The 25,929-nt window shown below is 42.9% G+C and overlaps 1 protein-coding gene across 10 annotated transcripts in view; it reads left to right on the forward strand.

Moving 5' to 3' along the window:
• SUPT3H (SPT3 homolog, SAGA and STAGA complex component) overlaps positions 1-25,929 on the forward strand; it is a 565,704-nt gene that overhangs the window by 231,325 nt on the left and 308,450 nt on the right. Inside the window, exon 2 of one of the 10 annotated variants that reach the window (XM_056563935.1) lies at positions 11,434-11,530. The exons of the other annotated variants lie outside the window; for them this stretch is intronic. The gene's annotated coding sequence lies outside the window, so the exon portion shown is untranslated. The remainder of the gene's footprint in view (positions 1-11,433; positions 11,531-25,929) is intronic. 10 annotated transcript variants of the gene reach the window in all.

The following is a 25,929-nucleotide window of genomic DNA, read 5'->3' on the forward strand; positions in this document are numbered from 1 at the left end:
TCGAGTATAAGCCTAGGGTGGGAAATACATCATCCCCCCCTGTCATCATCCAGACCCCCGTCATTAACATCCTCATCATCATCACCGCCTGTCATCATCCAGACCCTCATCATCATCACCTGTCATCATCCCCTTGTCATCATCCCACACCCCCCCTTCATCATCCCCTTGTCATCATCCCCACCCCCTTCATCATCCCCTTGTAATCATCCCACACACCCCCCTTCATCATCCCCTTGTCATCATCCCCACCCCCCTTCATCATCCCACACCCCCCCTTCATCATCCTCTTGTCATCATCCGCCCTCAGTGGTTTTCAACCTGCGGACCTCCAGAGGTTTCAAAACTACAACTCCCAGCAAGCCCGGGCAGCCATCGGCTGTCTGGGCTTGCTGGGAGTTGTAGTTTTGAAACCTCCGGAGGTCCACAGGTTGAAGACCACTGCGGCCTTCGACATCATCCAGCCCCCTCTCACCCCCTTTAGTTCTGTACAGTACTCGCCTCTGCTCGGCGCTGGTCCGGTGCTGAAGGGCTGTCCGGAGAGGAGGTGGTCCGGTGGGATAGTGGTTCCGGGCTGCTATCTTCACTGGGGGCGCCTCTTCTCCGCGCTTCCGGCCCGGAATAGAGGCGTTGCCTGGACGATGACGCAGAAGTACGTTGGTAATGAACGTACCTCTGCGTCGTCGTCAAGGCAACGTGACTATTCTGGGGCCGGGCCCAAAGCGCTTAGAAGAGGCCTCCCCAGTGAAGATAGCAGCCCGGAACCACTATCCCACCGGACCACCTCCTCTCCGGACAGTCCTGCAGCACCGGACCAGCGCCGAGGGGAGGCGAGTACTGTACAGAACTAAAGGGGGTGAGAGGGGGCTGGAGGATGTCGAAGGCCGCAGTGGTCTTCAACCTGCGGACCTCCGGAGGTTTCAAAACTACAACTCCCAGCAAGCCCGGACTTGCTGGGAGTTGTAGTTTTGAAACCTCTGGAGGTCCGCAGGTTGAAGACCACTGCGGGTGGAGAGTTCACTCGAGTATAAGCCGAGGGGGGGTGTTTTCAGCATGAAAAATCGTGCTGAAAAACTCGGCTTATACTCGAGTATATACGGTAATAATGTATCAATAGCCTATTTACTTCTTTTTTTTTTTTTTAACAAGCATTGTTCATTTTATTAAAATGTAGTGAAAGGGATTTTAAAGTTATATGTACATTACATAGTTGGCGTGCCCCTTTACTCAGTAGAGGTCAAAAGGTGGTGTTCACAAGGAAAGTGCAGCAGACGTGAACCAGTGTGTAAAAAAAAAAAATGTTGGAGTTTTAAGCAAAAAGTACAGCAAAATGTGCAAGGGTGGACATATCATTATGACACTGAATGTAAAAGAATACACCTGATTTTTTAATAGGAAAAGAGCTAAAATAGCTGACACTATAGCGACTTGCAACAGGTGAACAGTCTTATTTGAGTCTCCGGGTAATTTGCTCAAAAGTTAATGAGTAGTGCTCTGCTAATACATTTCAATACTATATTGGATGCAGTAACAGAGGATAAAATGTAAAAGTCCTTTATTATTATTATCAGTTAAAGAGTACCTCTCATGATCTTGTTAAATGTTATAATAAGAGATGAGCGAATTTACAGTAAATTCTATTCGTCACAAACTTCTCGGCTCGGCAGTTGATGACTTATCCTGCATTTTATGCAGGATAAGTCATCAACTGCCGAGCCGAGAAGTTCGTGACGAATCGGATTTACTGTAAATTCGCTCATCTCTAGTTATAATCCTCCCAGTTCACTGCCCCCATCATGATAAACCACCCCCTGCCTTTATTTTTATTATTTGTTAGTTTTCTACCTTGATATTGCTCTGTATTTTCTGCTCAGTCAGATTCACAGACTGGGAAGGGGCGTTCCCCAGCAGGTGTGACATCATCTGGAGCCATACAGGGGAGAACTTCCTCCCTCACTCTGCTACACACAGCCCAGAGCAGTTCGGTGTGAGATGAGCTATGACTGGATGAGGCTGCACACACCCCCCCTCAGCACTCCAGACTGTATTTCCTGATTTTGGACTTCTGCTAGGCCAATAGGAGTCCAATGTCTGTGAAAAAGATGGGAGGAACCATGCTCTGGACAAGTAGGGAGACACCTAGTGGCATCTTTTTTAAACACAAATAAAACGGAAAACGTAATTTTTCTTTTAACAAAATACATTACAAAGATTATTTATTAACAATAAAGAGTGCAATAGCAAAACATTTTTTTTAATGATAGTGCCCATTTAAGACGGCAGAGGTAGCTTGGACCGAGTTGTACTGTCCTCTAATCTAACCTGTCCTCTGACCTTTCCAAGCACATCTTGTAGACTTTAATAGGTTAGACTCCAGTTTGGGATATGACTGCAACTATGGAAATCAGCGAATCAAGGAAAATTTTAATTCTTGGTAAAAATAACAAAATGAAAAAAAATAAAACAATAAACCTTGTAACGTGATGTTTCTGACTTCCCTCTTCACCTTTGTTTTTTCTCTATAGGCATCAAACCTTTCAGTCTTTACCTGTCCTCTTATTCTTCTTTTCTCTTATTCTCTGTTATCCTTATACCCTCACACATAGCAACTTCCAAAATTATTTTGTGGATACAATTTCTTCAGTATATTAAATAATTATAATTGGTCATGGTTTATATCACCTCCCAGACTTTGTATGGTTACTAGAACGCCTACTGCCTGTATCAGCTGCCAATCTTGTAAGCAGCAGCAGAGGAAAAAGAAATGCAGAGATGGAGCAATATAGTGCAGTTAATCCTTATTAAAAGGGGCGGACAGCTGTCCAAAAAACAGAATATTGCTCACCTACGGGTGCTGTGCAGGCAGGCACAACACTGGCAATCGCGTTTAGTAAGTAGCTGGAAGCGACGTTCAGTATCGAGAGGCAGCTGGCCGTCGGTCCCGCTGTGCAAGCGGTGTGGATACAGGAGAAAACAGCTGGTTCTATGAGCCCTTGGCAAGGTTCCCGAAAAACTGGGGCAGAAAAATCCAATTTTGGTTAGGAGGCGCACACCCAAGTATAGTGCAAAAAAGCAGGCTTTATTAATCCATAAAACATGCAGTGTGAACAGGACAACGCGTTTCAAAGGTTTTCCTTCTTCTTCAGGTCCAAAGGACCTGAAGAAGAAGGAAAACCTTTGAAACGCGTTGTCCTGTTCACACTGCATGTTTTATGGATTAATAAAGCCTGCTTTTTTGCACTATACTTTGGTGTTTGCCTCCTAACCAAAATTGGATTTTTCTGCCCGAGTTCTGTGTCAACCTTCCCAGGGGCTCACAGAACCAGCTGTTTTCTCCAGTCTTGTAAGCAGGACTCTTGACCGAGACGGGGCATTACAGCACATCCTTGTTTACTGCAATATTTCCGCGCACAGCAAGAGTTACCGACTCAAGGTTTTTAGTATTTGATGGTCCTGATAAAGTTAGCCTTCTATAAACACCTGAATGTCTGCAGCTGTCACCTCGATGTGGAATAACATGGATGCATTTTTAGACAACCACTGTGCTTTCCTGAGTACAGACAGCTCTTCTCCGCGCTCCGTTTACTTTAGCGAGGGTAGTTTGCACAGACAACAAGGTATATCTTTAAACAAGAATCCTGGACTAAATGTAAACCAATCAAGTGAGAAGATAGAAAGATATGTTCTGACATTTATTAGAGACGGTTATTTTAGGTAAATAGCCTCCCTAGAACCCAATAGTGTTTGGAGTTTACAGTAGGATATTTTAATCTGTTTATTTAATTTTATTTGGCTTTTTTTTTTTTTTTATAAGACCCTTGTCCATCAATAAGTGTTAATACGGGGATACACTTTACTTTAAAGCAGATTTCCCTGAGAAAACACTAGAATGGTCCCTTAACCCCTTGGGGACTCAAGGTTTGTCCGTTTTTGCACTTTTGTTGTTTCCTCCTCACCTTTTAAAAATCATAACCCTTTCAATTTTGCACCTACAGACCCAAATGATGGCTTCTTTTTTGTGCCACCAATTCTACTTTGTCATTTTACCCAAAAATCTACAGCGAAACAAAAAAAAAAAAAAAAAAATCATTGTTTGACGAAATTGAAGAAAAAACACAATTTTGTAAATTTTTGTGGCTTCCGTTTCTGCGCAGTACATTTTTCAGTAAAAATGACACCTTCTCTTTATTCTGTAGGTCCATACGGTTCAAATGATCCCCTACTTATATAGGTTGGATATTGTCGCACTTCTGAAAAAAATCATAACTACATGCAGGAAAATGTATACGTTTAAAATTGTCATCTTCTGACCCCTATAACTTTTTTATTTTTCAGCGTACGGGGAAGTATGAGCTGATGTTTTTATCAGGTACCATTTTTGTTTTGATCGCTTTTTATTCATTTTTTTATGGTATAAAAAGTGACGCAAAATACACAATTTGGACTTTGGAATTTTTTTGCGCGTACGCCATTGACCATGCGGTTTAATTAATGATATATTTTTATAGTTCGGAGATTTACGCACGCGGCAATACCACCTATGTTTATATTTATTTACATTTTTTTTAATGGGAAAAGGGGGGTGATTTGAACTTTTATTAGGGAAGGGGTTAAATCACATTTCACCCCATAGGGGTCTATAACATGCAGTACATTCAATGCAAAGCCATCCCACTTTAGCAAAGTTCAATTGAGTTCCTGTATTAATATCAGATAGAAAACTATGCCCGTACTCTCAGAGCTCCACGAAACTCCACTAAGCACAATGGATAATACACATACGCCACCTTAGTTTTACCGCAACAGGTGAGTTCACATTTCAAGACGTAACTCACTGTTTAGTACTCTTCATACTTTATTCACTTTTTTTCTTGCTCGCCATGACTGGGGAAGCTACAATGAATGTTATAACTTCTTGCTGATAAGATTGCTGCTATACCTTGTCCAGAGAGACAATTTCTTATGAAAAATGAAAAAAAAAAAAAACTGAATTAAGAGTGAAGAGTACTTCTACTCAGTACTCACTCAACTTACCTGTTGGGGTAAAGCTAAGTTGACGTGCAGCCTGTGCATAATTGCCCTTACGTATGTGTATTATCTAATGCAAAGCCATAGCGTTGCATTGATCAGTGTTATCGGCGGTCGATTGCTCAAGCCTGGATCTCAGGCTTGGAGCAATCAATCGTCGATCGAATGCGCCAGAGACAGGTAACGGACCTAGCTGATCGGGACATCGCAGTTTCACTGCGGTGGTCCCGATCAGCCCAACTGAGCTGCCTGGAATGCTTTTTTTTTTTTTACAGTTTAGACACGGCAATCAACTTTGAAAGCCACGATCGGTGACACGCGCTATTAGCCCAGCCCCGGGTCCCGGCTATCGTTAGACACCGTGACGACCCAATATGATCGCGGGAGCGTGAGTCCCCAAGAGGTTAAATTACAATGGCCTTAGGTTATGATATCTTCAACATATAATGGGCTTTTCTGGACCATTGTATCTGGAAACCATACTGAACATACAATGCTACAGACAGTCCAGATCTGTGAAACGTGTCAATGGCTGGAAGATCTGACCAATCAGATTGGGCATTCACTAGTAAAATCGCTGTATTACTGAAGTGTATGCACTGACTGGTGTCTGGTAGCGCCCCCTACAGTACAGGGAGGCATTACATGTTCTGTACTCTTTACATGTGCTAGGGTTAGCTGCTCCTTTGGACACCAGGTGAGGACGGCTCCATGTTACTTTTTTAGGACATTGCGTGTACTGTACAGGACCCTGAAGAAGCTCCTGTCCTCTACATGGACAGTGATTACAGCTCCCAGCAGATCTTTATTACTTTTATATGTAAGGACTTGCTTTATCTGTTTTAGTTATCTATTGCCAGGTTTCCAAATAGTTATGATCTCAACATACAATGGTTCAACTTACAATGGTCGTCCTGGAACCATTCAATATTGTAACTTGAGGGACCACTGTATTTTCAATCCTGGCACTTCTTCACTGTTACTCACCTATCCTAATTGTAGTGCCATGGCGAGTTGTCGTGATCCCAGCTGTCAGACACCTTACCTTTTTTCTCCTTTGCTTCTATCATGGCTCCTTTATTCTGATCTGTCAACGATGGTTGGTTTCCTGGCCAACAGGCATCGGAAGATGAACTAGACAAGCTGATCTCTTCAGTTGTTCCTTCCTTGCCCAGTCTGTGCCTTATTGTTGTGCTGGTTATCCAGTTGTCTTCTTCTTCTTCTGACCTTGCACAAATATTACTTCATCAATAGTTCTTCTAGCACTTCTAGTATTTCCCTGGTTCCTGAACTCTATCTTGTGTTTGTCTTTGGATACGTTGGTATTTGTAATACTACCCTTGCACTTGATTATGTCCTTTTTCCTGGCTTAGCTTTTCTGATCGCCCTTGTTGGTATGTTGGCCCTATGCAATAACCTTAGACCAGCTTTTGTTCAAATGCTTCTGCTAAATTACCATTGCCAATCCATAACTATTTAAAGGGGTATGCCAAAAGGCATCTTATCCCTAATCCAAAGGATAGGGGATAAGATGTCTGATTGTGGGGGTCCCGCCGCTGGGGACCCCACAATCTAGCATGCAGCACCCACCTGTGAGCACTGCAGGAAGCGCTGGAGGCTCTCAGTGTTATGCCTCCAGACCACGGGGATGGAGTATTGTGATGTCACGACTCCGCCCCCGTGTGATGTCACTCCCCGCCCCACTCAATGCAAGTCTATGGGAAGGGGCGTGACAGCCGTCACGCCCCTTCCCATAGACTTGCATTGAGGGGGCGGGGAGTGACGTCACACATGACGGAGTCGTGACGTCACGATACTCCATCCCCGAGCCTCCAGCGCTTCCTGCAGTGCTTACAGGTGGGTGCTGCATGCTAGATTGTGGGGGTCCCCAGCGGCTGGACCCCCGCGATCAGACATCTTATCCCCTATCCTTTGGATAGGGGATAAGATGTCTTGGGGCTAGAGTACCCCTTTAAGGCACCTACACATGGGGATTTACTGCAACAAAAATCTTATGTCTGTACAGAGGATAAGAGGTTAAAAGACAGGAAAACAGGACAAATTGTATTGCTAGTTTAATGTCACATCCACCCATCAGTCTCTGCACCTCTTTATTTTATATCTCTGCAGTCCAGCTCCAACCATTTTCTGTGCACCCTAATAGATACATGATACGTGGATAGCAAGAACTTTTTTCTGGGAACACTATTCACCATTAGGATAGCTAATTTTTATACATACTAGCAACCTTCCACATTAATGGCTCCTAGACATGCTTTAACCTCTTTATACCACACCGTTTACACTCTCCCCAACCTTGTGCTGTTGTTTATCTATGAGTGGTATATAAGGCTGCTTTCACACTATAAAAATACTTGCGTTATAAACGTCCGTCATAAAAATCTTGAAAATCGTCCGTTAAACGGCCGTTAGAAAATCCCATTGTAGTCTATGGGATTTTTTTTATAGCCATTTTAACCCGTTATTGCCCGTCATTAATTACAGCCGTTATTTTGTGACGGGCGAATGAACGGAAGAAATAGTGCATGCACTATTTCTCCCGTTACTATCGCCCGTCACAAAATAATGGCCATTATTAATAACTGGCGTTAATGGGTTAAAACTGCTGTCACCCTGATCACCCACACTAAATCCAATACACTGGATTATACTGTATGTGATCAGAAGTCAAAAGAGGGGTCACTTACTGTAATCGATGCCGTGGTTCCTGAGATATTTGCTGGCGAAGTTCCCCTTCTGAATTCAGGTAAATGCGCACAGGAGGCGGGGCCCCACCATCTGGCCATCTCTTCTTTCTGTCTCCTTAATCAGCCATCCCCATTAATTAGCATATTCATATTCTGCGACTCAACGTCCTAGTGACGTGAGCCGCATGTCACGTGAGCGATGTCGGTAGAGAGGTCAAAGCTGGTCAAAGGCTATTGCATAGGGCCATGAGAGGACATGTCACTAGGACGTGGAGTCGCAAAATATGAATATGCTAATTAAGGGGACAGCTGATTAAGGAGTCGAAAATAAGCAGGGGGGGGGGGGGGGGGGGCTAGCCGGCGGGCCCTGCCTCCTGCGCACAATTCCCTGAATTCAGAAGGGGAACTATGCCAGGGGGTCACTTATAGTAAGTGACCCCTTTTTGAACTCCTGGTCACCCACACTATAACCAAGTGTATGGGGTTTAGTGTGGGTGATCAGGGTTAAAGTTTTCCTTACTAAATCAGAATTAATTTCAAAGCAAATTAAAGCACAATTGGCTTAGAAAGAAAGTATAAATTTGATGGTTCTGCACTTCTGGGTGGTTCATTGTGTTGACGTTGCTCTTAAATAGTGAATTTGTTATAAAAGTTTATACAACTGAACATTGGTTCCTTGGATTTCTGCAAGCCCCACTCCGATGGATAGAATGGTTGCTGAAACTTTTCTAACAAATCTTCCATGTGTGAATCCACCCTTAGGCTAATTTCACACTGCCGATATGACACGACAGGTGACGGGCTGCAGGGGAGCCGGGGAGAATAGTGGGAGAAAAATGACTGCGAAAGCCGTCTTTTTCTCCCGCTATTCCCGTCAAAAAACAATCGGTCCTGGCGGCCCTCATGATATTAAATAGGCTGCTGGGACCCGTTGCTCCCTGTCACGAGAAAGGCCGTTAAAGGGCCGGAAGATTATCGTGATGTCATGACTCCGCCCCCGTGTGACGTCACACCCCGCCCCTCAATGCAAGTCTATTGGAGGGGGCGTAACAACTGTCACGCCCCCTCCCATAGACTTGCATTGAGGGGCGGGGTATGATGTCTCACGGGGGCAGAGTCGTGACGTCACAATTAGAGATGAGCGAACTTACATTCGATTCGCCGCAAACTTCTCGGCTCGGCAGTTGATGGCTTTTCCTGCATAAATTAGTTCAGCTTTCAGGTGCTCCAGTGGCTGGAAAAGGTGGATACAGTCCTAGGAGACTCTTTCCTAGGAATGTATCCACCTTTTCCAGCCCACCGAAGCACCTGAAGGCTGAACTAATTTACGCAGGATAAGTCATCAACTGCCGAGCCGAGAAGTTCGTGACGAATCGAATTTACTGTAAGTTCGCTTATCTCTAGTTACGATCTTCCGTCCCGGTGGTCGAGATGAATTTAGCCTGAGGACCTCCAGCGGTTCCGGAAGCCGCTACAGGTGGGTGTTGCATGGTAGATTCAGGGGGTCCCAAGCAGCGATCTGACATCTTATCCCCTATCCTTTGGATAGGGGATAAGATGTCTAAAGGCGGAGTACCCCTTTAAAGTCTCTTTTTTTTTTGTGTGACTTTACCGGCCGTTCTCGACGGGAAGCAACGACAGTGTGAGAGGAGCCTTAGCATTTTGAAGGGCTCATGGTAGAAACAATGTAAAAAGTACAACTAAAAAGTACAACTACTATAATTTTCATATTACCCAACGTATTGAAAACCCGTCTTTGAAACCCTTTTTTATGATTCATTTGTTTTAATTCATTATGATTAAAAAAGAGTAGCGGGTCCCCATAAACATTTATCCACTTGCTGGTCCAGGGTACGTTCACTCATGACTAATCTACTGCTGGTTGCCAAAAAGTAGCTACAAAACAAGATGTCAAAACCAGTCGATTTCTTTTACTTTATGCTTTTCCAGAGACAATCCTTTACTTCCCATTTTAAGCATTTGGACCATTTGCCAGTTTCTTAACATTCCAGGATCTATGGAAAGTCTTGCCTACTTTCATGTGGTCACTTGTCAGCTGTTGGTGCTGGAGCACCCGGGATTGTGATGCTCTATATTTCACATTTACAATATTATTTTTTTTCACTATGTTAAGCCCAGATAGGTCATCTCTGTTGCCAAGTACCTTGAGCTTGTTATGTAATTTTATACTAACCTCTTTAGTTGTGGCTGAACCATGCAGCCTGCCAGGGTCAAAGTGAAAACCATCTGGTGGCTCAGGTCTAAAAGGATTGATGTGTGGATTTCTATAACCACACGTAATATGCAGTTACTCTGCAGTGATTGAAAGTCGAGCTCAGGACAGCTTTGTGCCGCAACTCAATCCAGGAATCTAGGGGATTCCCCTCCCCACCTTTTTCTTTGTAAAACTTTCTTGTGTGCTGGGGAATGTCACAGCAAATCACAGACACTGTCAAAAAAAACATTCATCTCGTGCAAATGCGCAGTAGACAGACATCCCGCTGTGCCGGTGTGATCTCGGCAGTCTGCAAAATGCGGCCATGCATTGATGGAGTCATCAGTCGGCTGGCTTGTCAGGGATGACCAGAAGAAGCTGAGTCCCCTGAACAGGATCCCGGGTAAGGCACCAGATGACAGTACCCATACTGGGGAGGCCAATGGAACTACACAAATGTGGACTATCCACCCCCAAGAGATAAAGCAAGTAAATGTACTAACTACATAACTGTGTATCAGAGGCACGGTACTTAGAAGTAAAAAATAAACTGGAACACCCTTTTAAGTATTTTTGCCTACAGCAGGCTGCACTAGCAGGATTGACATGGCAGCTACAGAGGCCTTCAGAAGGCCTCAGGCTGCCATGACAACCGATTGGCACCCTTCGCAGGGGTGCAGATCGGAACCCCAAATGGCGTAGGACCTGTTAAATAACTGACTAGAGGCTGCAATGGCTATTGACCTCACCATTTAGACAGTTAAACAATGTCAGAGAATGTGAGTTTTACCTGTTGGTGGCAGCTCGCACACTTGGTGTACGGTGCAAGCTCATTTTCTATGTCTTCTCCATACTTCACCACCCGATCCATGCCGTCATACCTCCTCCTATAGACTTGAATGGAGGGGGCGTGGCGGCCTGCAACTCCGCTCCGTTACCCGAATGACAGTTGCTGGCCCGGAGATCACGGTGGTCCCCAGCGGCGGGACCACCACAATCTAACATATTATCCCGTATCATTTGGATAGAGGATAAGATCTGTGCGGTGAAGTACTCCTTTAAGGCACGTCCGGTGCGCAAGTCCAGCACCAGACTGACCACCTTTCACTTCACTTACTGCCCGCTGGGACTTCATAATCACCAGCTGAAACTAAACAAATAACAGCAGAAGCACCTACAGGAAGCACAGTATATATAGCAGTATAAATACCCCCCCCCTCCCCGGTTTCCAGGCCCTCCACTTTTAAATAATGAGACCAAACAAAAACATCTACCATTATTAAAATTATTTCCTTTAATCAGTTTAAGAGTTGATTCGGGAAGGCAGAATATTTTGGTATTGAACATTGTTTTTTTTTTTTTGTGTATTTTCCTACAAATAAAAAAAAAAGCACTGCCCGATATATTTTCATATAAAAAATATTTACATCAGGACCTTTTCATAAAATTTTAGACATTTTAAATAATAGACTGTCCTTATAGGATCCACTAAAGACTATTAAGAAGAAAAAAAACAAAAACATTACTATCGTCAGACTCCTGGACCCCAATGCAAGAGTTGTGATGCCCGTGGCGGAAGGTATTCGCATAATCAATAATGACTGTTTTAATTAGGTTTTATTTCGACTTCTATTTTCTCTCATATACTTTGTGTTCTATTTTGACTGCACGGTGGCCCGTGAGGGAAAGGATGTCTAGAGGGTTGTGGTGGCAATAAGTTATACCCAGAAGCTGATGGAGCAGATTTTAGTTTGTTGGGAAATAACTTTACAACCAGATTATTTTTGGAGTCGTATTGAAAACCCAGGCATTTCGGATGTCTTCTGTTCAAGTGTTTGCAATGAAATCTGAACAATGTTTATAAACTGAGTCTTGGTTATGGCTAAAATGAAAGCCCTAATTAAAAGCCCATATTATCCTTTCTTAAAACCTACAACTTCCTAGTCTGCTATGGGTACATTGTATTTTTATTTTTCAGTCATGTCTGGGGGGCTGTGAGCTCTTTTGTGAGTTTTGTACTTTATAGAGCTCTGATGTATGCATAGTGATATGGTAGTATAGGTTGGCTAAATATAACAACATCAGGTGGTCTCTGGGCTTTACCTATAGTAGTCACTTCTCCTAGGTCCTAACTGTGGCTCTCTTAAAGGGGTACGTCACGCCACGCCCCCTCCGTTCATGTCTATGGGAGGGGGTGTGACGGGTAGCTATGGGTAGCTGATTTCTCTACCCATAAGCTTCAATGAGTAGTGAAATCAACTGCACAAAATATTCAGCAGATCCCCTACATGTGAACGTACCCTTATGGTAGGGTCACAAGGAACAGATCCACAATGTATTTTACACTGCGATCCGCCGATGAGGGACCCTACCGTGTGCCTCCAACTGTGCCTGCTCATATTGGCAATACGCCGCTACGATCAGACACAAAGTGTTTTGTGAGTCTCTGCGCGCACGAGCAGTGTACTTGCACACATCGTACAAGTTGCTTTCGGCCTAGCTCAGGGAGAAGGGGTGCGGCCGCGATGTCGTTGGATCTGCAACGTAAAATATGCTGTGGATCTGTTCCGTGTGACCCTACCCTTGAAGGGGTATTCCGGGCAAAAACATTTTATTCCCTATCCATAGGATAGGGGATCGATGTCTGATCGCGGGGGGACCCGATGCTGGCCCCCCCGCGATCTCCCTGCAGCACCCGCATTCTGTCCAGGGACTGCGTCTCTAGTTTCGGAAACCACCGGGTTTCTGGGACGTGACGTCACGCCATGCCCCCTCCATTCATGTCTATGGGAGGGGGCGTGACAGCAGTCACGCCCCCTCCCATAGACGTGAATGGAGGGGGTGTGGCGTGACGTCACGTCCCCAGTCCCGGAAACCCGGAGGATACCGAAACTGTAGACGCAGCTCCCTCATAGAATGCGGGTGCCTCAGGGAGATCGCGGGAGGTTCCAGCGGCGGGGGATAAAATGTTTTTGCCTGCAATACCCCTTTAAGAAATGATGACCTCTAAACATTGACAAGACCTACTGACATTGGGAACAGACATGTAGTTTACCAGAATAACAGAACTGTTAAACAAGTCTTAGAATCCCATCTCAGGAGGCTTGAAAAAAAGCACAATTCCCATTAGTTACCATAAATGATATGTGTATACTCAAGGAAACATAAAAAAAAACCTCAACCAATATAAATGGGCGAATTAATTAGAGGCTGCGCAGAACAGAGCCGTCTCCCTTCACATCCGAGCAACTGATGTGGTCGGCTCGCAATGTTCTGAGACCGACACGGACGAGTTGAGTAAATTTGTCATCGCCAAGTGACAGAAGGTGTAACAAGCTAGAGCCTAAAATAAGCAAAGAAAACATTAATATTGGGCTAATACTGGTGTCCAAAACAAGTGTGCACTGTGTTAGTTTATTCAGGAGCGTCCCTCCCTATGTTTGGGCTTTATGCGAGAGCCAAGAATGACTACTAAAAATATTTCATCTGCTCAACGTGGATATTGTGCAGCTAAATTGGTAGTGACATTGTTGGCCATTTAAGCATTAATAAAGGGATTACATTAATAACATTTAAAGATATATGACCCGTGTGGGGGAAAAATTAGGGACTGACAAAGCTGGGTGACTTTATGAAACCATTAAATATTTGTCATAACAACCCTGGAATTGGCTGTGGAACGTTGAGTGGACGGTTACTGGTAGTTCCCTATTCCCCTTTTTCCAACACCTCATTGTGGCAGAGGAGAAGGTCAAATTCTTGCTCAAACTGACTTACACAGGAAAATAATTATATTTTAGGTAGTTTAGTAGTACTACAGGCGCTGCGGCACGGGAGGAACTCAGGAGCTGAGCTCACATCATACCCGCACTGTCCCGGACCCGTGGCTAATGCTGGACATCGCCGTTCAGGCAGATGTCCAGCATTAACTCTTTAGATGCCGCGATCAAAGTTGATCGCCATGTCTAATGCGAAAGTGAAAGCTTCCCGGCGACTCAGTCAGGCTGATCGGGTCCATCGCGGTAAAATCATGATGTCCCGATAAGCTAGGATGCATCAGGAGGGTGCCTTACCTGCCTCCTGCGCGTCCAATCGGCAATTGATTTCTCCAAGCCTGAAATCCAGGCTTGAGCAATCAACCGCCGATAACACTGATCTATGCATTGCAATGCAATGGCATTGATCAGTGTATTGAATCAATTTAGCTCTCTCCCTTGTAGCCCGAAGCGCTCGGACTGGCGTGTGCTATGCCTGAAGCTTGTAGACAATAGAAGAAAGAAATGTCCAACGCAGGATGGTGCAGAACGGAGCAATTTATTGCAAAATGTTTCCTCAGTACAAGGACATAGTAGACAATTGTGACGTGTTTCGACCCTACAACTAGGCCTTAGTCAGTTTTAGGGCCGAAACGTGTCACAATTGTCCACTTTGTCCTTGTACCAAGGTGACATTTTGCAATAAATTGCTCCGTTCTGCACCATCCTGCGCTGGACATTTCTTTCTTCTATTGTCTACTGCATGTTATAGAACTGCAAAGTTAATAAAGATGATTTAACCCCTTCCCTAATAAAAGTTTGAATCACCCCCCTTTTCCCATGAAAAAAAAAAAATGTAAATAAAAATAAACATGTGGTATTGCCGCGTGTGTAAATGTCCGAACTATAAAAAAAAAATTGTTAATTAGACCGCACAGTCAATGGCGTACGTGCAAAAAAATTCCAAAGTCCAAAATAGCATATTTTTTATACCATAAAAATCGATCAAAGAGTCAGATAAAACAAAAATGGTACCAATAAAAACTTCAGATCGTGGCGCAAAAAATGGAAATGTGAAAAAATAAAAAAGTTATAGGGGTCAGAAGAGGAAAATTTTAAACATATAAATTTTGGGGCATGTAGTTATTTTTTTCAGAAGTAATACAAAATCAAACATATATAAGTAGGGGATCATTTTAATCATATGAACCTACAGAATAAAGAGAAGATGTAATTATTACCGAAAAATGTACTGCGTAGAAGCCCCCAAAAGTTACAAAATGGCGTTTTTTCTTGCATTTTGTCGCACAATGATTTTTTTTCCATTTCTTCGTAGATTTTTGGGTAAAATAACTGATGTCATTACAAAGTAGGATTGGTGGCACAAAAAATAAGCCATCATATGGATTTTAAGGTGCAAAATTGAAAGGGTTATGATTTTTATAAGGTGAGGAGGAAAAAACTAAAATGCAAAAATGGAGAAATGCTACGTCCTTAAGGGGTTAATAGCTTGGACAATTATGCACACGGCGATACCAAATATGTTGTTTTTTTTTTTTTTTTTTTTTACAGTGTTCTATTTAAACAATGGGAAAAGGTTGGATTTGAACTTTTATTAGGGGGAGGATTTTTTTATATTTTAAAATACTTTTATTTTTTACACATTATTTGGCCCCTCTAGGGGCCTATTATAAGCAATCATTAGATGGCTTATACAGTGATCCCTCAACATACGATGGTAATTAGTAACCATCTTTACTTGAATCCATCGTATGTTGAGGGATCCAGCAGCAGCTGAAGCAGTCTGCACCGCCGGATTGCCGTTTATGTGATGGCCCCGACATACAAAAGCATTGTATGTTGAAATTATTGTATGTCGTGGCCATCATAGGTTGGGGGATCACTGTACAGATCAATGTAATGCTATTGCATAACATCAATCTATGTTTTTGGCGCTTGATTGCTAAGGACAATAAGGCCTAAGGCCAAAGGCAGCTTTAAGCAACAAAAACAAACATTGGAAAAGCTGGAATTTTTTCTCTGTCTTATCTGAGAGGAGTCGTTGGCTAACACTTGTGCATAGTGGCAGCTTAAAGGGGTTCTCCACCATAAGTTGATTTTAGTACGTACCTGGCAGACAGTAATGGACATGCTTAGGAAGGATCTGCACTTGTCTTGGGGCTAAATGGCTATGTTGTGAGATTACCATAACACTGTGGCTAGCTTTTTGTGAACTGGTATTTCCTGTGAGTTTTTCTTTTTTGACTACAAATCCCACAATTTCATTTTCCTCCCTCCCACACATCAGCCTCCCCACCCTTTGAAACATAAATGAGCTGCATCCATTCAAAAGACCTGTGGTTTTCAATCAGGGTGCCTACAGCTGTTGCATTAGTTGCAGATTGATCTCTCTCCCACCAAGCGATCGCTCCACCCACTGAAGCAGACAGGCTCCCTGTCATCAGCTGACTTTACAGACTCTTTAGCATAGTCAAATAAAAAGAATTCCTGTAATACCTCTTTAACTCTGTCCCAAATCTTAGGGTCATGTTAATAATATAGAGTTAGGTCAGCTCTTGGGTATGCTATATCAGTATTTTGAGTATTTGTAGCTGTATATATACATTCATTGTCCCTTTAATTAACCCCTCCCCAGTAACATAACAGTCTGTAGCAAACATATCAAATCTATATCAAAATTTTATTGCTGCTTTTGACCTTAAAGGGGTACTCCGATAAAAAACTTTTATTTTTTAAATCAACTGATACCTGAAAGTTAAACAGATTTGTAAAATTTCTTCTATTAAAAAAATCTTAATCCTTCCAGTACTTATCATCTGCTGTATGCTCCACAGGAAGTTGTTTTCTTTTTTAAATAGCTTTTCTGTCTGACCACAGTGCTCTCTGCTGACACCTCTGTCTGTCTCAGGAACTGTCCAGAGTTGGAGCAAATCCCCCTAGCAAACCTATCCTGCTCTTGACAGTTCCCGAGGCAGACAGAGGTGTCAGCAGAGAGCACTGTGGTCATACGCAACAGAAATTTAAAAAGAAAAGAACTTCCTGTGGAGCATACAGCAGCTGATAAGTACTGGAAGGGTTAAGATTTTTTAATAGAAGTAATTTACAAATCTGTTTAACTTTCAGGTATCAGTTGATTTAAAAAAATAAAAGTTTTTCATCAGAGTACCCCTTTAAGGTCAAAAGCAACAATAAAATTATTGTTTTCACGTATATTTATTGTTTCATTTTATTTTCTTCTATTTACCTTGTTTAATTTTCTCAGCTTGTTGGCCATTATATATTATATATGTATGCTATAATTATTTATTCACCTATCACTTGTCACTTTTTGTCACCTTCACTTATTCACTAGTTTGTTTGGTTACTCACTTGGTGGTTTGCTGTATTGTTGGTGTCAGGTTTCTGCGCTTGCGATTACTGTCTGTTATCAATAAAGTTATTTTTTCGGCTGAGACCCTATCATGTGACCACACTTAGCGGTCACGTGACATGTTGTCAATGCAGCCGCGCTGGAGATTTCTGGCTGCGCCTGCGCATGGCGTGTGCCTCCAGCGATCTTGTGTTGACAGGTCATGTGACCGCATATTGCGATCATGTGACATGTCACTATCGCGGACTCACTGGAGACTTCCGGTTGCGCCTGCGCATTACAGGGATCCCTGCGTTTCATGCTGGAGAGCACGCCACTGAGGTATGTGCCCTCAGGTACAATAGGAAGTGAGGATAGAGGAAGCACCTGTTTGTAAACTATGGGCTATGCTACAATTGGTGTATATAGATGCCGATCATAATATGGAGGATCCCATTGGTTAGGGCAGGATATAAAGGTTACAGACTCTCTCAGGTTAGTCACGCCCCCTGAAGAAGCGGCATAATAGCGAAACGATCGTTGGGGTTCAGGTGTAGGTATGGTTTGGCACCCTTTATTGTATACTTTTGGCAGGTATTATTCTTGTATCCTACCAGCTACTGTGGCATTTACTCCTTTTACTTGTATATTTTGATGTATTTGGGTCCTACCATTGTCCTATATCTTTGTATGTCCACTAGTGCCTATCTATTGCTACTACTTCTTTTGTTTTAATTCTAATATCTATCTTTTATTACTAAATTGCATTAATAAAGTTTATTTTTTACATTCTATTACTTTTCTGTTTAATTTGTGGTATGGTTCTCTTTTTGGTGTCAAAATTTACAAATCTGTTTAACTTTCTGGCACCAGTTGATTTAAAAAAAAAAAAAAAAAAATTCACGGGAGTACCCCTTTAAGTGGTGCCAAATAGGTAAAGAAACCCAATCCTCAACCATCTGAATCACTGCACATAATCTAGTAGAGGAGCAGTTGGAGGGGATAAAGAGCTGTTGGCGTACGTTCGAGTCAAGGTGTCAAACAGTTGTCCTTGTCACCTTCTTGAAAGTTTAATTTAATTTTAATTTATTCTCTGCCCGGCCTTCAGAATATCTCCATTCATACACAGGCCATCTACTTGCTCCTAGAACTTTACCTGCCTTTGCCATCTATTTGCTTTGCCCGTTTCTTTGTTTTTGTTGCTTTCCTCTCACCTCGTTTTGTCCGTTTCATTTTTCTTTACTTCGGGCTTAAAAGAACTAGACAGATCGCCTTCCGAGCCCATTGCCTTACACATCCTAAATTACAAGCAGCGGGAAAAAACCCCCGTGATAATATACTTACACATGCAAAACGTTGTTCTCAACAGCTAAAATAATATTTAGCATTTTGCTGTTATTTTTTATGTTTTTTTTTTTTTTAGTTTTTGCTAGGATTGCAGAAAAATCAGACGATTCTTGTGTTTTTCATAATCTTTTTATACTGCAAAAAGATGAGATTTTTTTTTTTTAGGTGCTTTTATTGTTTATTTTGTTATTGTAGTCACACTATTCTGCATTGCCAGTGGTTTTACTGCCTTTTAGATGTATCGGATGAGGGAACAAAAACAAGATACAAATAGAGAGGTGGTAGAGGCCAGTTTATTGGACTTGACACCCATAGTTTGACATGTTCTTGTTTTGAGGACTTTATGTAACCTGTTTATTGAAAACATCTGCCATGTGCCCTGAGATGGCACTTTGTGTAGGATACACGATGTTCAGAACCATCTTACGACGACGACGATGATGATATCGGGTTGTTTTACTCTCCCTTCCTGTGAGTGTCAATTTATTGCTTTCTCTTCCACTTGCAAAGTGATGGAATGTATCACACTGCAAGAAATGTCAGATTAGGAGTGAAAATATGGGGATGTGCGAAACCCTTGAAATCTTTGAAATGTTAGAGTGGAAGTAACAAAGGAAAGAATAAAAAGAAAACTGAATGACCCGATTGATCGTTCCGTTCTTACAGTGTATTGTGCATACAGTGATCCCTCAGCTTACAATGGCCTCGACATACAATAGTTTCAACATACAATGGTCTTTTCTGGACCATTGCAACCTGAAACCAGACTCAACATACAATATACAGACAGTCCAGATCTGTGAGATGTGTCACAACTGGAGGAACTGACCAATCTGAATGGGCTTTTTACTGGTAAATCACCTGTATTACTGAAGCGTATGCACTGACTGGTGTCTGGTAGCGCCTCCTACAGTACAGGGAGGTATTACATGTTCTGTACTACTCCTTACCTGTACCAGGGTTAGCTGCTCCTTTGGACACCAAGTAAGGGCGGCTCCATTTGGGACACTGTGTGTACTGTATAGGACCCTGAAGAAGCTCCTGTCCTCTACATAAACCATTGACATAGACCGTGATTACAGCTCCCAGCAGATCTTTATTACTTTTATATGGAAGGATTTGCTTTATCTGTATTAGTTATCTACTTATTTTTCTTTAATCCTCACTTTTTCCTATTTTTGGATGACATTTTGGTGGCTTCAGAACCAAATACCAGGTTTCCATAGAGTTATGGTCTCAACATACAATGGTTTCAACATACAATGGTCGTCCTGGAACCAATTAATATTGTAACTTGAGGGACCACTGTATTTCCTAGTGGATAAAATATTCTAGACTTTAGGAGCCAGTTACAGAATAGGAGTCAACCTGATCTCTTCCAGTGGCCGTTTAAAGGGGTACTCCGGCGCTAAGACATCTTATCCCCTATCCAAAGGACAGCTGCCACGCCCCCTCCCGTAGGCTTGCATTGAGGGGGCAGAGCGTGACGTCACATGGGGGCGGGGCCGTGACATCACAATGCTCCGGCCCCCATGATCGCCAGTAATCAGACCCGGAGCGAACATGCTCCGGGGACTGATTGTAACTGGGTGCTGCATGCAAGATCGCGGGCGTCCCCAGCGGCGGGACCCCTGCGATCAGGCATCTTATCCCCTATCATTTGGATAGGGGAATAAGATGTCTTAGCGCCAAAGTACCCCTTAAAGGGGCACTCCCGTGGAAAACTTTTTTTTTTTTTTAAATCAATCGGTGCCAGAAAGTTAAACAGATTTGTTAATTACTTCTATTAAGAAATCTTAATCCTCCCAGTACTTATTAGCTGCTGAATACTACAGAGGAAATGGTTTTCTTTTTGGAACACAGAGCTCTCTGCTGACATCACGAGCACAGTGCTCTCTGCTGACATCTCTGTCCATTTTAAGAACTGTCCAGAGTAGAAGAAAATCCCCATAGCAAACATATGCTGCTCTGGACAATTCCTAAAATGGACAGCAGAGAGCACTGTGGTCATGATGTCAGCAGAAAGCACTGTGTTCCAAAAAGAAAACAATTTCCTCTGTAGTATACAGCCCCTAAAAGATACTGGAAAGATTAAGATTTTTTAATAGAAGTAATTTACAAATCTGTTTAACTTTCTGGCACCAGTTAATTAAAAAAAAAAAAAAAAAAAAAAAGTTCCACGAGAGTACCCCTTTAACACAAGAAGACCCCTTTAAAAATCCTCCTGCTTCTTATTGAAAACAACAACATAAAAGTTTTTGCATTCTGTTCTGGTACCAAGCATAACACAGGAAGAAGGAACGATGAGATAAACAAATAGAAAGGATGCCCTAGCGAGACTAACAAATTCAGAGCTTTTTGTCATCCTGTGTCGATTGTGAGACCAGGTGCCGGCAGGCTGCGGCGGAGGATGTGGCTTTCATCGGACCTGTCAGTTTAAACCAGACGGCAGCTGTCTGAATTATGCAAAACCTCCTCTGTACTTTTCAGCTAGGGATAGAGATGAGCGAACTTACAGTAAATTCGATTCGTCACGAACTTCTCGGCTCAGCAGTTGATGACTTTTCCTGCATAAATTAGTTCAGCTTTCAGGTGCTCCGGTGGGCTGGAAAAGGTGGATACAGTCCTAGGAAAGAGTCTCCTAGGACTGTATACACCTTTTCCATCCCACCGGAGCACCGGAAAGCTGAACTAATTTATGCAGGAAAAATCAACTGCCGAGCCGAGAAGTTCGTGACGAATCGAATTTACTGTAAGTTCACTCATCTCTAGCTAGGGACTAATGCTCTATCTCATCTGTAATCTAGTCTTTTTGGGGACTATGGACAAGCTGGACTTTACAGACGCTGAGGTGTGCAGCTTGTGTTACATGTCCAATATATACACACCTTTAAAAGGGTACTCCGGTGAAAAACATTTTTTTTCTTTTTTTTTTAAATCAACTGGTGCCAGAAAGTTAAACAGATTTGTAAATGACTTCTATTAAAAAAAATTATCTTAATCCTTCCTGTACTTATTAGCTGCTGAATACTACAGTGGAAATTCTTTTCCGTTTGAAACACAGAGCTCTCTGCTGACATCATGACCACAGTGCTCTCTGCTGACACCTCTGTCCGTTTTAAGAACTGTCCAGAGCAAAAGGAAATCCCCATAGCAAACATATGCTGCTCTGGACAGTTCCTAAAATGGACAGAGATGTCATCAGAGAGCACTGTGGTCATGATGTCAGCAGAGAGCTCTGTGTTTCAAAAAGAAAATAATTTCCACTGTAGTATTCAGCAGCTAATAAGTACAGGAAGGATTAAGATTTTTTTAATAGAAGTAATTTACAAATCTGTTTAACTTTCTGGCACCAGTTGATTTAAAAAAATAAATAAATTCCACGGGAGTACTCCTTTAAGGCATGTCGGCCATTTTCTTTACATAACAAAAGAGAAGGTTTTCTAACAAAAGATTTAGAAAAAAAATGAACCCTCAAAAAGCTTTGTGCAAAAAAAATAAAATAAAATAGAAGTGTTAAAGGGGTACCCCGGCCCTAAGACATCTTATCCCCTATCCAAAGGATAGGGTATAGGATGTCTGACCGTGGGGGGTCCCACAGCTGGGGACCCCCACAATCTTGCATTCTGCACCCACCTCTTTGAGCTGCACGACGTGCTGCCAGCTCACAAACTGCCGGGTGCCAACCACGGGGCCGGAGTATTGTGACATTACGACTCCGCCCCGTGTGATGTCACGCCCCGCCCCCACTATGCAAGTCTATGGGAGGGGGCGTGACGGCCGTCACGCCCCCTCCCATAGACTTGCATAGCGGCGGCGTGTCATCACACGGGGCGGAGTCACACAGGGTGGATAGGGGATAAGATGTCTTAGGGCTGGAGTACCCCTTTAAAGAGGTCAGAAAAGGAAGATTTTAAGAATACTTATTTTCTCACAAAATGTAGTAAAATAAAACAAAACCTCCACAAATTGGCTATTGTTGTAATCGTATGGCCCTACAGAATAAATATAATGGGGGAGATTTATCAAAACCTGTCCAGAGGAAAAGTTGCCCAGTTGCCCATAGCAACCAATCAGATTGCTTCTTTCATTTTGCAGAGGCCTTGTTAAAAATGAAAGAAGCGATCTGATTGGTTGCTATGGGCAACTGGGCATCTTTTCCTCTGGACAGGTTTTGATAAATCGTCCCCCAATGTGTAATTTTAACCATAATGCCCCCTTCACCCCAAATAAAAGTTGCAAAATCTCGTTTTGAGGGGCTTCGCCGTAGATTTTGTGGTAAATTGAGTGACGTCATTAAAAAAGAAAAATTTCTCCTGCATAAAACAAATCCTCATATGGCCCTGTAGGTAGAACATTGAAAATGTTAAGGCTATAAAGAGGCAAGGAGGAAAAAATAAAAAAAATAGCTGTGTCCTTAATAGAGGCATTCCCCAATCTATTGGGGGAGAATTTGGAAATATCCATACATATTTGAGTCGTTTTTCTCAACCATCACACTGGCTGGGAACCCTGCTCTAGAGGGTTGGCTGGTCCTGCTTAAAACAATGTTCATCTGACTTTTGAGGTGTATATGGATGCTTTATCCTCAGGAACGTACCTCCAGCCCCTATTAAAGGGGTACTCCACTGCCCCAGCATTCGGAACATTTTGTTCAGAATGCTGGGTGTGGGCTGCTGGGGTTGTGACGCCACGCCCCCTCAATGCAAGTCTATGGTAGGGGGTGTGGCCGATGCTATGCCCTCTCCCATAGACTTTCATTGAGGGGGTGTGGTGTGACGTCAAGAGGCGCTGGGCCGTGACGTCACGACCCCCACAAAATGTTCCAAACGTTGGAGCGGTGGAGTACCCCTTTTTATTCTTCCCATACTATTTTTGCCCTACCTAGTGATATTTTTCTCACTAGGAGGTTTAGTTGCCTTCTGGTTATAATCATTCTGCCCTTTGCTGGAGTGGTAATCCGCTCCTCGTGTGATGTCCTCCAGATGAGCTTGTGCTAATGCACAGCAGTTAGTCAGCACAATCAGAGCTACAGTGTCAAATAAAGAGGGAGGGGAGAAAATAAGTAGATAAAGAGTGGATTCGCTGATGTATCAGGTTCTATTGAAACAGTGAACTAGATGAAAATTATCTAGTAATTCACTGATCTCCACCCTAGTAGATCCTGCTGCCGTCACACTGCCGCTCAGCCTATCGCTGGCCGAGTCAAGACGCTGCGGCTGGTGATTGGCTGAGTGCAGTAGGACTCACCGACCACCAACAACCGGGAAGAGAATCGCGGCAGAGACTGGAGTGGAGGCACCGGGGGAGCGAAGGAAGGTATTTATCTCTTTAATTTTTTCTTACTGCCGGCAGTATGGAGGACAATTTTCCCATCCTGGAGTACTCCTTTAAGTATTTGGCACCCACATACCCTCCCTCCCCACCCCCAGACCATATAGCAGTAGATTCCAGAAGCGACTCACAGATGATGTCTTGGAGTCGTTCTCTTTCCTTTTCTGCTCCAAGCTGTAAAGTTAGTTTCTTCCATCTGTGACTCTTTTCTACAGAAAGTGCCAGAAAAATATCTTCGACTTCTTCCTTCTCCAACACGCATCCCACCTGTATACAATAGCATCATCGATAGCCCTCCAAATTTTAATAATGCCCTCCGTGGTGCCCCAAACAGTAAGTAGGTCCCCCATTACGTTTGTCTCTCACAACAGTTAGGTAGTCCACTCAGTAAGAAGATAGCCTCCCCATTAGGCAAGTAAACAGGTAATTCCCCTGCCAGTTAGCAAGGTAACTCCATCAGTAGTCAAGTAGACAAATAATCCCCCCCTCCCATGAAGTAGGTAGCCCCCCCTCCTCCCCCCGTAAGCAGTTAATCCCCCCTCCCCCAATTAGCCAGGCAGCTCCCCGGGTAGGCAGTACTCCCCCCCCCCCCCCCCTACCCGGGGAGCTGCCTGGCTAATCCCTTGCTAACCCCCTCTTAGGAGCCAGTAATTCCCAGCAGCAGGGCCGCCTTCCTCTTCCTCCATTCTGGTACAGGCGGTAATGATGGGTGTCGTCACTGCCTGCACCAGGGCAGATGTAGGCTGCAGCCTGAACCTGTCTCCGGGCTGCGTATTACAATATCACCAGGGGCTTGTACATTATCTGTTAGTATTTGTCACCCCATGGTCAGTGGCACCCAACGTGGGACCGCCCCGTCAGGACCCAACCCCCCATGCGCCACTCTATAAATATGCCACTGGTTCTATGCCTTGTATCTGTTAGACACCTGCTTCCTACCTCTATACCAACAGGTAGCTCTTAAGTACATATGGACATATGGTCAGTATAATTTCTTCATAATGTGCAATTGGAGATGATATTATAATATCCTGAAACATTATCTGCTGCTGCTGTAGTCGCCATTTTGGGTTCTGCAGAGGGGAGGTGGGCATGGTGTCTGGTATGAGCGGGGATGCAAATGATCTCACTTGTATCTATCTAGCATATTATTATGAGTGAAGTCAGAAGAAGCCGTACACACTACTAATGTTTGACAATATCCACTTCTTCATTTACGTGGACACACGCAGCACAGCCCATGCATCTGTCCGTACTGCGTCAGTCTGGATTGAGAACAACAGACTGCTCTCAGGAGATTGTTCTTCCTGCTTAGAGCGTAGACCTATCTGCATGTGACCCAGTGTTACTTGGTGTTTTCCCAGTCTAAGATCTAGACACAACAATTGTCTTGATGTGACTTCTGCTGTGTGTGTCGTGGGAAAAGGGAATAGAGGAAGACCTATTAATTACGATGAAAAGCTCGCCGTCTGATGGACACGTTTCACTTCAGTATCCTCTTTTCTCACTTTATGCAAACAGGAACAATATTTTCAGAAATGTATTCGATTCGGTTCGGAATGATTTGGTCTTCCCTTTATGCAGAGTAACTATACGCAAAATATAAAATTCAGCAATGTACAAGAATATAACTACTATAACACTGGCTCCTATGTACAAGAATATAACTACTATAATACTGCCTCCTATATACAAGAATATAACTACTATAATACTGCCTCCTATATACAAGAATATAACTACTATAATACTGCTCCTATATACAAGAATAGAACTACTATAATACTGCTCCTATATACAAGAATATAACTACTATAATACTGCTCCTATATACAAGAATATAACTACTATAATACTGCTCCTATATACAAGAATATAACTACTATAATACTGCTCCTATATACAAGAATATAACTACTATAATACTGCCTCCTATATACAAGAATATAACTACTATAATACTGCTCCTATATACAAGAATATAACTACTATAATACTGCCTCCTATATACAAGAATATAAATACTATAATACTGCACCTATATACAAGAATATAAATACTATAATACTGCTCCTATATACAAGAATATAACTACTATAATACTGCTCCTATGTACAAGAATATAACTACTATAATACTGCTCCTATATACAAGAATATAACTACTATAATA

This window comes from Hyla sarda, chromosome 3, assembly GCF_029499605.1.
Source record: "Hyla sarda isolate aHylSar1 chromosome 3, aHylSar1.hap1, whole genome shotgun sequence".
In the NCBI taxonomy this organism is placed as follows: domain Eukaryota; kingdom Metazoa; phylum Chordata; class Amphibia; order Anura; family Hylidae; genus Hyla; species Hyla sarda.